Source organism: Varanus komodoensis, unplaced genomic scaffold, assembly GCF_004798865.1.
Source record: "Varanus komodoensis strain SLA01 unplaced genomic scaffold, ASM479886v1 scaffold99, whole genome shotgun sequence".
Classification (NCBI taxonomy): Eukaryota; Metazoa; Chordata; class Lepidosauria; order Squamata; family Varanidae; genus Varanus; species Varanus komodoensis.
In genome coordinates this window covers 994,113-1,005,986 of record NW_025336676.1, presented here as the reverse complement: position 1 = coordinate 1,005,986, position 11,874 = coordinate 994,113, and the positions used below count along the sequence as shown (strand labels likewise).

The 11,874-nt window shown below is 48.3% G+C and overlaps 1 protein-coding gene across 9 annotated transcripts in view; it reads left to right on the top strand.

The window, feature by feature from the left end:
* The first annotated feature begins 1,106 nt into the window (after nt 1-1,106).
* Nucleotides 1,107-11,874, top strand: part of RFX2 (regulatory factor X2) — a 51,720-nt gene continuing 40,952 nt past the window's right edge. For 3 of the 9 annotated variants that reach the window (XM_044419046.1, XM_044419045.1, XM_044419044.1), the window contains exon 1: nt 1,367-1,478. The gene's annotated coding sequence lies outside the window, so the exon portion shown is untranslated. The other 6 variants (XM_044419048.1, XM_044419049.1, XM_044419050.1 and 3 more) reach the window with 6 other exon arrangements.

Below are 11,874 nucleotides of genomic sequence, written 5' to 3'. Positions count from 1 at the left end.
GTATATTTTCTTGTATGTGTGTTCCCCTTTTCTGACACTAGAGGGAAGGGGGGATCTCTCGACTGTTTTGTTTCAAGAGAAAAGGGATTGTGTCTGTGGCTAGTTTAGAATCACTTCAGTGACTGCATGTGGCCAACTAAAGTGGCTAGTCCTAAGGAAGGCCAGGGTTCCGAATGCAAGAGTGTGCATAGTATTGCCAGCAATTTTCAGCACCTGTTACTGTGTGTGAGGCCACCCATAAGCACACAGACGCAACCATGACTACTGAAATGCAATGCACCCATCCACAGTGGGCAGGTCTGAGGGGTTGCCCACATGTGCCAATTGCATGTGGTGCCCAGGTGGGGCCAACTTGACCCTTTGCCGCTGAAAAGACTACATCCTGAGCAGCATAAGAAAGGTTTTCACAATGGTCAAGGACTCCCAGAGCATGGGCAGAGTGCCTTTCTCAGGCTAGAAAGTGAAGAAAGATGGTGCAGGATGCAACCAGGCCAGGTGAGCCTCTTCAAACACTTAGAATGAAAAGGGGTGGCAGATTGATTCTGAAGGTACAGATCTGCAAAAATAAGTATTTTTATTCTAATGTTTAATTTCTGGGGAGGCATGCATAGGATTGCACTGTCTTTCAGTGTAAAAAAAGATGCAACCTCTCCACTTATTTGCAGCTGAACAATGAAACATTTTTGTTCTACTAGCTGAAGGGCTTTCTTGAGTATACTCAGGGGCACTTGGCTTCTGAAAGAGAAAAAAGGGTCCTTTTCATCAGGTTCAAGCCTTTTAAAAAGAAAACTTTAAAGGGTTCTTGAATTATTTGTGTAATAGAACAGGGCTCTGGATGGGGAGAGAATGGCACTCTGCATGTGCTCAGAGGCGCGCCCGTCCGAGATGAGCTGGACAGGCCCTCTCGCGCCAAAATGCGCGCCAACTGCCCGCTCCGCCCACTTCCCTCAGGCTCACTGCTATTGGCCGCCGCCTCCCCTAGGACGCAGCCCAATCAACGCGCGACCACAGCCAGTCCTCAGTCCTGGAACATAGGGAAGGGGCCGTGGCCGGGCGTGCGGCGCGTGACGTAGCGCGGGAGGCTAGCAACAGTTGCCTCGAAACCCCGCGCGAGGAGGCGCCATAGTGACCGTAGCCCTGGAGACGATTCCTTGCCAACGGGAGCCGCCGCTGCCGCCGCCCCGCCCGAGCCCCGGAGGAGGCCAGCCCGGCGGTGTCGCCGCCCCTAGGGAGTCAGGTAAATCGATCCGCCGCGCTGCGCTCCTCTTGCTTCCTGGAATCACTTCGCGTCTGGACCCGGAGTCACTCCGGATTAGTGCCCTACCCCAGCACGCGTGGCCGTCCAGGAGCGCAGCCCCAGCCGGAGTGACTCCGGGGCCACCAAGCGCGGGAGAGAAGAAGGGAAGAGCGATCGGAAGGGGACTCACGATCCGGAGCGAATCCGTATTGAGCAGTGGCGCGAGGATTTCGGAGAAAAGGTTTTCGAAAGCACATTGTTTTTACGATTATAATTGTTCCCGGAGGCTAGAGAAGTGCGCGTGTTGTGTGCGGCTCTGTGGGCCAAGGAGGGACGGTTTGATGAACCCGGAGTCATAGTGCACATCAACTCCGGATTGTAGCCGGGGTGACCCCGCATGACCGTATGTGCTATAGAACTTGGAGCTGTGGTGAAAAAGGAGAGCGCCTCGGGGTGGAATGGGAGAGGAAGTTTTTCTGGAGACACCGAAGTGACTCCGGGTCGTTCCCGGGTTGACGTGGGAACAGTCGTGACTTTCCTGGGGAGAGAGAGCGAGAATTCGGAGTGTCTTAGCTGGTGGCAAGAAGGTACTTTTCTTGGAAAGGGAGCAAGAGAAAGTGAGAGCGAGAATTAGGAGTGACTTCTCTTCCGGGCAAGAAGGTGGCACGCTTAGAAAGGAAACGCTAGAGGGAGGGAGATAATTTGGAGTGATTTCTGCCTGGGGGAAGAAGAGGTCACGCTTGAAAAGAGAGCAGGAGAACGGGAGAGGTATAGGGAACCTGTAATGAGGCTGAACTGACAGAGGGGAAGGTGTGATTTGGGAGTGGAATTGAAAGCTACTCCATATTAGACCACAGAGGGAACCAAGAGACTCTCCAAATTAAGGCCATTAGAAATTGACGGGAAATTCTGGAATCGGGGCCAGGATAGGAGGCGTATAATCTACACACACAAGTCCAGAGTCAGTGAGTGATGTCTTTTGATTCCAACCGGTCCTTCCTTCCCAAAGTTACTGACCTCCAGACAACCGCAAGATACCAGCTGTCAAAATTTCCACCCAGGAAGAGTTTTGTGCACTCAGAGTGCGAGTCCGTATTCTTCCCATCCTATTTTGGGATTCATCATTTCCCCTCCTTCATGGTGCTTAAGCAACAGGCTGTACCAGAAACTCTAACTTTTGGCACGGCAGGCAAGGTAACTGCAGAGAGTGGATTGCCAGGGTTCCAATGTGATTTCTCAATTTCTCTTTTCTACCTTCCGGTTTCATGTATCTCCATGATCAAAATGCAATGCTCAGAAGTAAGTCCTGTTGTGTTCAGTGGGGCTTGTCCCTGTGTAAGCATGAACCCCAATTCTTCTAGCAAATATTCCGTTGATTTATTTATACCTATAAGCTGGCAGAGGTGCTAAATAAAAAAAAAGTAAGATTAAAAATCAGATGGCTTGCAATTTTAAAACTTCTTCCTTTTGCTGTCAGGTGAGAGCACTTCTACACAAAACCTTGCTTGCTTCCACCAGGCTCTTGCATGCAGCTTGGATTGCTTGCCTCAAGTTCTCTCACATTGGTTCTTTCTGACTGTGATGTTGGATTGTCATTTGAACAGGAACTTAGACTTGATCTTGAAAGGCCTGTGAGGATGTCTTATTTATGGGTTTGAAATGACTGTTGAAATATTGCAATTAAAAACCTCCAGTGCAGCTAACAAAATGACATTGGATTGGTGTCTCTCTCCCTGGCCCCACTTCCACAACTTGCACTTTGTTTACATGCTTCAAATTCTTTGCAGGTCAGTTTCCTGCTTCTCAATGCAGTACAACAGCTTTAAAGCAAAGCAAGAGGAAACATAGCAAAGTTGTGGGTGCATTTCTGGTTAGTGTCATGCGATTTAAAGCTTTGTGATAATTGGGTAAGGACCAGGCCATTTCCATAGCCCTGAAATTACATCGATGTGACTCTCATATAAAATAACCAATTATCATTCTCTGTCATCTGGGTTGGAGCAAGGGGGAAGGGGACTCTTCCAAATTCATAGGTGCCAATGCCAAATTTCCATGCCTTGGCATCCTCAACAAAGGGTTTAAGATTTCATCCTCCCTGCCTCCCCCACCCCAACCTTTATTTTAAGGGCTTTTTATTTTTAAGTGTGCAGAGTCCACTCAATAAGACATTTTCAGCCTGTGAGTTCAGTTAGGAATGGCCAGCAGAATTCAATTGCATCTGGCAGAAAAATAACCCATCTTTTAAAACTCTCCAGCTGTGGAAGCAAAATGAATTATGCAGACATTGAGCAGAACGCAACCTCTTGGCACATGCTCATTCTGTGCCTGAATTCTAGTGTTTGTGTGTAGCCCAAACTGCTTCTCCTCAGTGTGTGCACATTTCCTATTGCTATTTGTAGCGCAGCAGAAAGAAGTGAGCAGCTCCTGCACTCCCTTCCAAAGGGTTTGAATCAACCTTTGGTCTCACCATGCCTGTTGTCAAATCTTCTCACAGCCCCAGTGCCTTTTACGAGCATGGAGGCATGCCACGGGTAGGGGTGGGGTGCGGATCCGCAAGGCACCTCTCACCATTCAGCAAAGGGTTGTTCTTGCTGAGGGCTGTTGAGATATATTTAAAACATTCTCTCCCCCACTCTTGAGGCTTCAAATGCCAGCACAGTTGAAGTCTGGCTAGCATTCCTTCTGGAGCTGAATTCTGTCTGGTTGGCGTGCCAGGACTTGCTGTTAGAAAGCACAACTGCGCCTGTTGAGCATTCGGCCTGACTTGTGATTTGATTTCAGATGTGTGAGACCCCGATTTCCTTTCCCTTTTTATGCTTGGCTACTGTGAGGCTTTTAACCATCAGACTTGATTCCTCGGCTCAGGATGTCCACAGGCCCAAGGCAGCCGTCTTCCCAGATCTTTCAGTGTGAAGCTTCTAATGTGTGACCTGCTCCCTGTTTCACGAGCCTCAGCTGCAATGTTGGAGCAAAGCCTCTGCAATACCTCAGTTCCCTTCGCAGGGGTATAAACTTGTTGATAGCTCAGCACTAAGGTCTCGCAAGTCTCACCAGAGCGACAAGAGGTATTTTGCCTTTGGCAGGTATGGAAATGCTCTGTCTGTTGGGGGGCTGGACAGCCTGACCCACGGAGAGCTGGTGTGTGTCTTGCCTGGCATGGAATGCATCCGTCCAAAGTGAGGGATAAACACGTGGGGCAAATAATCCAGCTTCCTAAATACACTGGTGGGAAGCAGAGCACTGACTGGCCCAGGAGGAACTCTGAGGGTTGTGGTGGACAGTTTGATGAAAACGCTGACCCTGCTGTGAAAAGACAAGATAATGTTGTGAGCATAATTAGGAAAGGAAGTTCAAACAGAGCTGCCAATATCATCCTGCTCTATACAACTCTGTGGGGTGACCATTCTTGGTGCAGCATAGTCACTTCACCACAAAACGTGTATTGCAGAGTTGGAAAGAAGGCAGAAAGGGGCAGCTCAGGTAATCGGGGGCAGGAGTAACTCCTCTAGGAGGAAAGAGTATGACTTCTGGGATTGTTTAGCTTGAAAAAGGGTGACGAAGAGGAGACAGGCTGGAGGGGCACAGAACAATGCCTGGTGTGGAAAAATGCAGAAGCAGAGATTGCTCTTCCTCTCCTGACAGGAGCATCCTGTGAAACTGACTGGTGGGAGACTCAGGATGGTCCAAAGGAGGGCTTTTCACACAATGCAGGGATAAAACTATGGAATTCATTTCTGCTCAATGGCAACCAATTTGGGCAGCTCTAGAGGGCAGTTGGACAAGTTGGACATCCTCCTCCTCTCCTCCTCCTCCTCCTCCCCTCTCCAAGAATGAGGCTGTCAGCAGCTACAAGGTGGCACCCTCAGGTTCAGAGGCAGTGTGTCTGGGTACATCATTTGCTGGGGAACATGGGTGAGAGGTGCTTTTGCCCTTCTGTCCTGCTCATGGGCTTCCTCCAGGAAGCTGGCTGGCCACTGTGGGAACAGGATGCTGGACCAGATCAGAGCCCTGTTCTGATTCAGCACATCTTTTCTGTTCTTCCTATGAGTCCATACCTTTGTGCATGCGCTTTGCCTTGTGCCACTTCTTCTTGACAGGCCATAATCAGCCAGAAAGGTATCCATTCCCTGAAGCTGCCACCTCATGTGGATCAGGGGATGCTGCCTTCCAAACAGTAAACAAATCTGGGGATCTCCAGACATATCTAGCACCTGCCTCTGCTCAACTGTGATGTGCTAAGGCGAGGAGGGAAAAGGCATTTCATGCGTGCAAATAAGCACTGCTCATTTTCTGGATGCAGCCAACACCAATGCAGAGTTTAAGCATAGAGTAAGAAGGGTGGAAAAGGCAGGCAGGGCTATCAGTCATAATTAAGATCTAGATTAGCAGCAGGGCTTTCTATGGGGTTAGGGTTAGTCAAGTCTGGGGTTAGCCAACCCTGAGGTTAGAAACATAGAAACAGAGCAAGTCAGAAGGGATCTGCTGGGCCATCTAGTCTGACCCCTGACTCCAGCCGGCTCTGCTCATGACATGCATGCTATTTGCATGTCCAGCCTATCCTTGAACACCCTCACCGATGGGGCCTCAACCACCTCCTGTGAAAGCCCAGGGTTACCTAACCCTAACCCATCCTCTGAACTAAAAGGGATGCAGCCCAGCAGTATTTGTGCAACTGGTTGACCCTGTGGCTGAGGAAGATGGGGGTTGTAGTTCACATCTGGAGAAGCCCCATATTGGGCCAGGTGGGGAGTACTTCCTTGCCCTGTTGCTTCTGCAGGAAGGTCCATTTTTGCCATCCCTGCCCATCTGGTCTGGATGCACACGGGGCAGAGAATTGGGCCTGAAGAAGAAGGTGCACCTGACCTTTCAAGCTGCTTCTGGACCCCTGCCCAGCTTGAGAGGCAAGAGACTGTTTGAAAAACAAGAGGTGTGTCAGTGGTTGCAGCCTGTCCCACACTTCACATATTTTAAGGTGTCGCTAAATTGCGTGTGAGATTTGAGCAAACCCTAATGAATCAGACCCTTCTAGCTTGAGAGAAAGAGTCAGGCAGCTTCTGCACTTAACGTTAAGCCTGCTTTTCCCAAGGTGCTGGCCAGGGGATGCTGGGAGTTGTGGGCCAACCTGCCCCGAGGGCTGCAGGTGGGAGGAGGCTGAAGCAACCTATTCTCAATCAAGTTGTGCAGTTCTGAGGCTAACAAGGATACATGCTGATGTATGTTATGGGTCTGGCGTAGTTCTGGGGGGATGCGCTCCTTATCCTGGAATAACTTGCTATTTAGGCCTAATCCCTGTACTTGAGCATTAAAGTTTGAGGAGTTTGAGATCTCTGTCCTCAAACTCCCACAAGGCACAGAGGGAAGTTTGCTGTCTGTATCACCATGTGCTAGCCCAGCCTCTCTGATGTCTCTGAATTATTTCTAGCTGCCAAAAAGGGAGTGGGGAGAAAAGCAACCCATTTCTCTGGAACTTTACTGATCAGTAGCTTGGATGTGTTCTTTCTGCACATGGCTCCCAGACAGCTTGACCTGCACTTCTTAAGGTACAAGTGGTCTTGAATCTCTCTTTTGTACTTGCAGCTCCTGATCAGGACCACAAACACACGTATTCCCGTAGGTTCCTTCTTAGAAGAAAAAACAATTAAGTCTGGTAGAAAAGTTGGAGGAGCTGCACAACACTTTCGAGCGGACTGTTCTAGGAACTGTCTGGCTGGAATCTTCTCGGTCTCTTCACAAAGCCGATCGATTTGTTCTGATTCCTTGCAATCCTTCACATTGCCGTCCATCCTCAGAAACAAAAGCAAGCAGGCTGGTTGTTCCTTGACCAGAGTGACACTAGCAGGAAACAAGGGCTGTAAATCAACCCTTCTTAAACTGTTTTGCCTCCTTCCTCCCCTCCTCCTATTCCTTTTGGGACAAGTCTTAAATTTAGACTGGAAGCCTGACAGCAGGGATTTTCACACTGTGTTGCTCTGTAGCCACTCCAGGAGCTTAATGGAGCCTCCAGTCTCAGGTGCAGTCTATCTCTGAAATCCGGTTGCTCTAAAGGAACAGTTACAGGGCTGTTTCTGCCTTTGGTCCCACCTCACCCCATAGACAGCCTATTAATATTGCAAACCGGTGCACAGTTGTATGAAATGCATGTCTAATCAGCTTATATATTTATAGCATTTTTATCCAAGGTGTGTGGCTTGCAAAGCATTAAGGCACTCCCTGCTCATGGGCTTGCAACTTGAATATCATGACATAAAGGAAGGGGTGTTAAGGAGGGATGAAAGGCAAGAAAGCGTTCAGCAAGTCATGAGCATGGGGAAGGAGTTGCGGCTGCATCTCCTTCTGATGGGCTCAGTGGCCACAGTGGGGAGGGGGAGGACTGTCAGCTGCAGCTGTATCCAAACAGAGAGAAGGAGGGGTTTTGGGGTAGGCCTTGGCCCCAGTTAAAATAAAAAAGTTCCCTGCCCACTGATCACAGCCACAGTGGCACAAGTTCCAAGACTGCCTTCATTTCTGTGACTTTCTCAGCCTGAGTGGAGCTGACACCCAGTGAAGCAGGCCAGCCTGGGGTGGGGAGGCATTTGCCCTTTCAAAATGCCTTCCATTGGCTAGCTCAGACTTCAGAAGTATGCAGTTTCCTCGGAGGACCGCCAAATGGCCCTGTGGCTTTTAAGCACATCTGCCTTTTGTCCCCCTGCAGAGAATTACATGGGCACATTTCCCGCAGTCCCCGGCACATGCTTTCTGGCTTTTCTCTCCCACTAACCTGATGGCCTGCTCACATGGCAAAAGTCATATTTATTATTTCGCCAGTTGTAACTCTCTGACGATTGGTTGCCTTTCTTGACAACAGCCAAGCCAGGAATCACCCCAGTATTTCCTGGCTGCCCTGCAAGATCCCGCAATTTGCTGCTGTGTTTCTCTGCAGACTCCTTTGGGCTACCTTGTGCTTGGCTTGGTGCCCTCCAGTGATGCGAGTTCTCTTTTCGGGCAGGGAGGGCGATTCTCCTTCCTTTGGATTTTTTCACATTTTAACTCCTTCCCTACTTTCTTGAATGCAAAGTGTGTGGCAAGTATTAGTCCATTGTTGTCCATCAGCGCCAGCCACTTTCCCAGAACAGAGGGGCTTAGGATAGGCCTGCCTGCCCCATATCCATTAATGGCAATGAGCCTGAAAGAAAAAGAAGAGTTGGCCACCCACATTCGGCACCCCCAACAGTACAATAGGAGTTTGAAGAGCAAAGCATTTAGAGTCTTGCACCTGGCTGGATGAGTATCAGTTTCATTTCTCCTGCACTGAATTTCTTGTAATTTCTATTTGTCCCAAGTAGGGGTAACTTTGTGAGTTATGGTCAACATTGTCTCCAGGGACACCAAACTACTTTTGCCTCACCAGCTTAAGTTTTGGTAGGAGACTTGCCACCACTACCATGACTTTGCCCAGTCCAGCCTGTGGCAGGCAGCAGGGGTGGAACAAGCATCAGTGTCCAGATAACTCCTGGAGTAACCGAGGGCTTGTGCAAGTTATGCAGATGTTAACATCCTCCAAGGGAAACCTTCTCCTGTGACAGACGTGCACCTGTCCATCCCACCAAGTGAGCATGAAAGCAGGGAACAATCTGAAATTTGCAAATAAATGGCTGTGTGTGACAATTTAAAAAACTACATTCAAATTATGTATTTTGATTTGCAGTCCTCAGTCAAAATAGGACCATGGAGCAGCTGACAGTCAGCAAAAATAGGCAGCTCCTGTTCACAGATTTTTAGTCTAAAAAGACACTGTGCACAATGGGAGGAATATCTGGAGGGCAGAGGAAAAAGTTAAACCAATTGTTAGGCTCTGGCATTGCTTCATCCTGCCTCGGCCTCCCTCAATTCTTCTTTTCCACAGGTGCGTTGATGTGAATTAGCCTAGGCAGCAGGGACTTTGCACTGTGCAGGCCCAGAGGTAAGTACAGTCTGATCTTGGGGATACGGGACATGACAGAGGAAGGGGTAGGAAAACAGTACGATGTGAGCAGGGGTGGATGCCAGCTACTTCAGCTCCCCATGTTTCAGGCTAGTTGTGGCAGGCTGATGGGACTTAATAGTTTGCACCAAAGTCCTTGTGGGATTTCTAGCGCACCTCGTGCTTTTTGGCTTTGTGTGCATATGCGATGCAGCATTTGCCATGTGCCATCCCTTGCATCTCTTAGAGGGTCTTCTGGAGATCCTGCTGCAGCTTTCCATAGCCTAAGATAAAGGCCTCATCCCAGCACTCAGTCTGGTCAAATAAATAAATTAGCCCGTGCCTTGCTTGACAATACTTGTTTGCAACTCTTTTTATCTGGCAGTATGGGGGAGACAGGAGATGAACTGACTGTGTCAACGGGCTTAAATGAAAGTCGCGGCGATGTTGTCTCTCTTTATCCAGGCAACACGGGCTCAAACATGGTGTTTTGGCCGGGAGTCGGGAGTGGGCGGGTGGCATCTTTCAGCTCCTGGGCTATGGAAAGGGAGGGAGGCTCAGATTACACTCGGGGCCTCCCCCCACCCCATGTGGACATGCACTCATCTTGTTTCAGCCTTTTTGCAAAGCCTGTCAGTGCGACAGACAAGCCTTTCTTGCCCTGCCTTCATAAAGCTTTCTCTCTGAGTGAGAATTTAAACCCGCAAACCACATAACGGGAACGTGTGGACTTCTCTCTTTGGCAATCCACACATGGACTCACTCGATTTGCATGGGTCAATGTTCATACAACCCTGTTTTCTCTTGTTTAACCCGCGTGAAAGCTTGTTTCCCAAAATGCTCTGCAGAAAATGGATCTATTTGCACAAGCAGGATATCTTTGCATTCTTTCTGCTCCAAAGGCCTGAGGCTTGTAGCCAGGCAAACCAGTCCCTGAACCAGCCTAGCCTTCTTTCGAGTTGATCCATGGCAGGTGGTTGAGCATGTCCACTGCAAGCCAGATTGCCTGTGGCAGAACCGCAGGCAGAAAGTTCTCAAGGAAGAAACGACTGACCTGTAGAATGTGCTGGAAACTGGCCAACTCTCTTCTGCTCCCAAGAGCCCACAGCCTTCTTGCAATTAAACCAGTGAAGGAAGCATGCTCAGACATACTGCGCTAATTAGCATAGCTTAACATGATTCTTGGTTCCATTTAAACTGCAAGATTAGAGCATCTTTCTCTAACATTATGCTCCATTGGAATGCATGTTTAAGCATCCTCTAGCCAGCATGGCCGGTTCGCTATTGTAGTCCAACAGATTTAGCATGCACCTGGTTGGGGAAATTTGATTTATGGGTTAACAGAATCCCCAGTTAGACCAGTCAAAAGAATGCTGCAAACACTAGGAAACACTTTGTTGGGGGGTTTTGTTGTCTCTCCCTTCATATGGAGTGTACTCCCTAGAGAGGCCCGCCTGGCGCCGTCATTATATGCTTTTCGGTGCCAGGTCAAGACCTTTTTGTTCACCCAATATTTTAAAGTTTAATAGATTTTAATCATTTTTATTTGTCATGAGTTATTTAGTTTTATTATTGTTTGGGGTATTTATTATATTTATATTTATACTATTGTATTTATTGATTCTGTTGTGACCTGGCCAGAGACGCAAAGTGATCAAATGGGCTAGAAATATCCCAAATAAAATAATAAAATTAAACCCATCTAGAAGATTATGAAACTAGAGGCCCTTTTTTGATCTTATTGTATAGTTTCCCCCCTTTATTATTAAAGATTTTGTACCCCCAGTTAAATGGTCCTTTTAGTTTTGCTGTGAATGCTGGCATTTTGGAAGGTTTGATTTTTTTTGTGCCTCTGGTTCCATTCTTGTGGTTCACTTTGGGTTTTCCTCTTTTGAAGAGCAGGGCTCCACTGGGGAAAACTTGGGCAGGTCAAAACATTTTTCTTTTGGTTTTTCCAGCTGCTGAATGCTTCCCATTCAAGAAGGGGATCCCTTGCCAAAAGTCCCTTATCTCCTCCCATCCTGCCCGGGATTATTGGGTGCTGAAATAAAACAACTCCCTACCCAAATCTAACAAACAAACAAAACTTTTGCTTTCAAGGCTCCAACAATATTATTGATTCGAGCCAGCTGCTCGTGCACCAAGATAATCGCCCCGAACTCCAGACTTAAGGAGGATCTTTCTTCCAGCAGTTTCTGTCACAATGCGGGTGTGTGGGGTGGGAGAGAAAGAAAGAGAAGCACGTGCTCAGTTACTAACAGAAAGCCTGCCCTGCTCTGGCTGTCTTTGCACCAGTCCACATTGTTTATCGAGCAACAGTGGTTGCCCCAGACGACGTGGTCCACTCCTGTTTCCAGGGGCCGGTTGCCCAGCGACAGACAGACAGCTTCCCAAACCAAATAATGCCATCTTCTCCCCCCACCCACCTTTCTCCCATTAAACAGCTCAAAAACGCGCTCAATATGTCAGGCTGATTTGTCAGCTCTTCTAGGGCGGATGAGAAAATAATAATTCCTTCTCTATAGTAACCAAAGGGAAGCTGGTTGTTTTGTTCCTTTTTAATTCTGTTTGTTTTGCAAGAACTGGCTTCAGAAGATGCCCCCACCCCTTGACCCGATCCTCCTTGAAACAAATGTCCAGGAAAGGAAGCATGTATCAGGGAAGAGACGGGCAGAAAGAACCTTTCTATTCTTCTGGA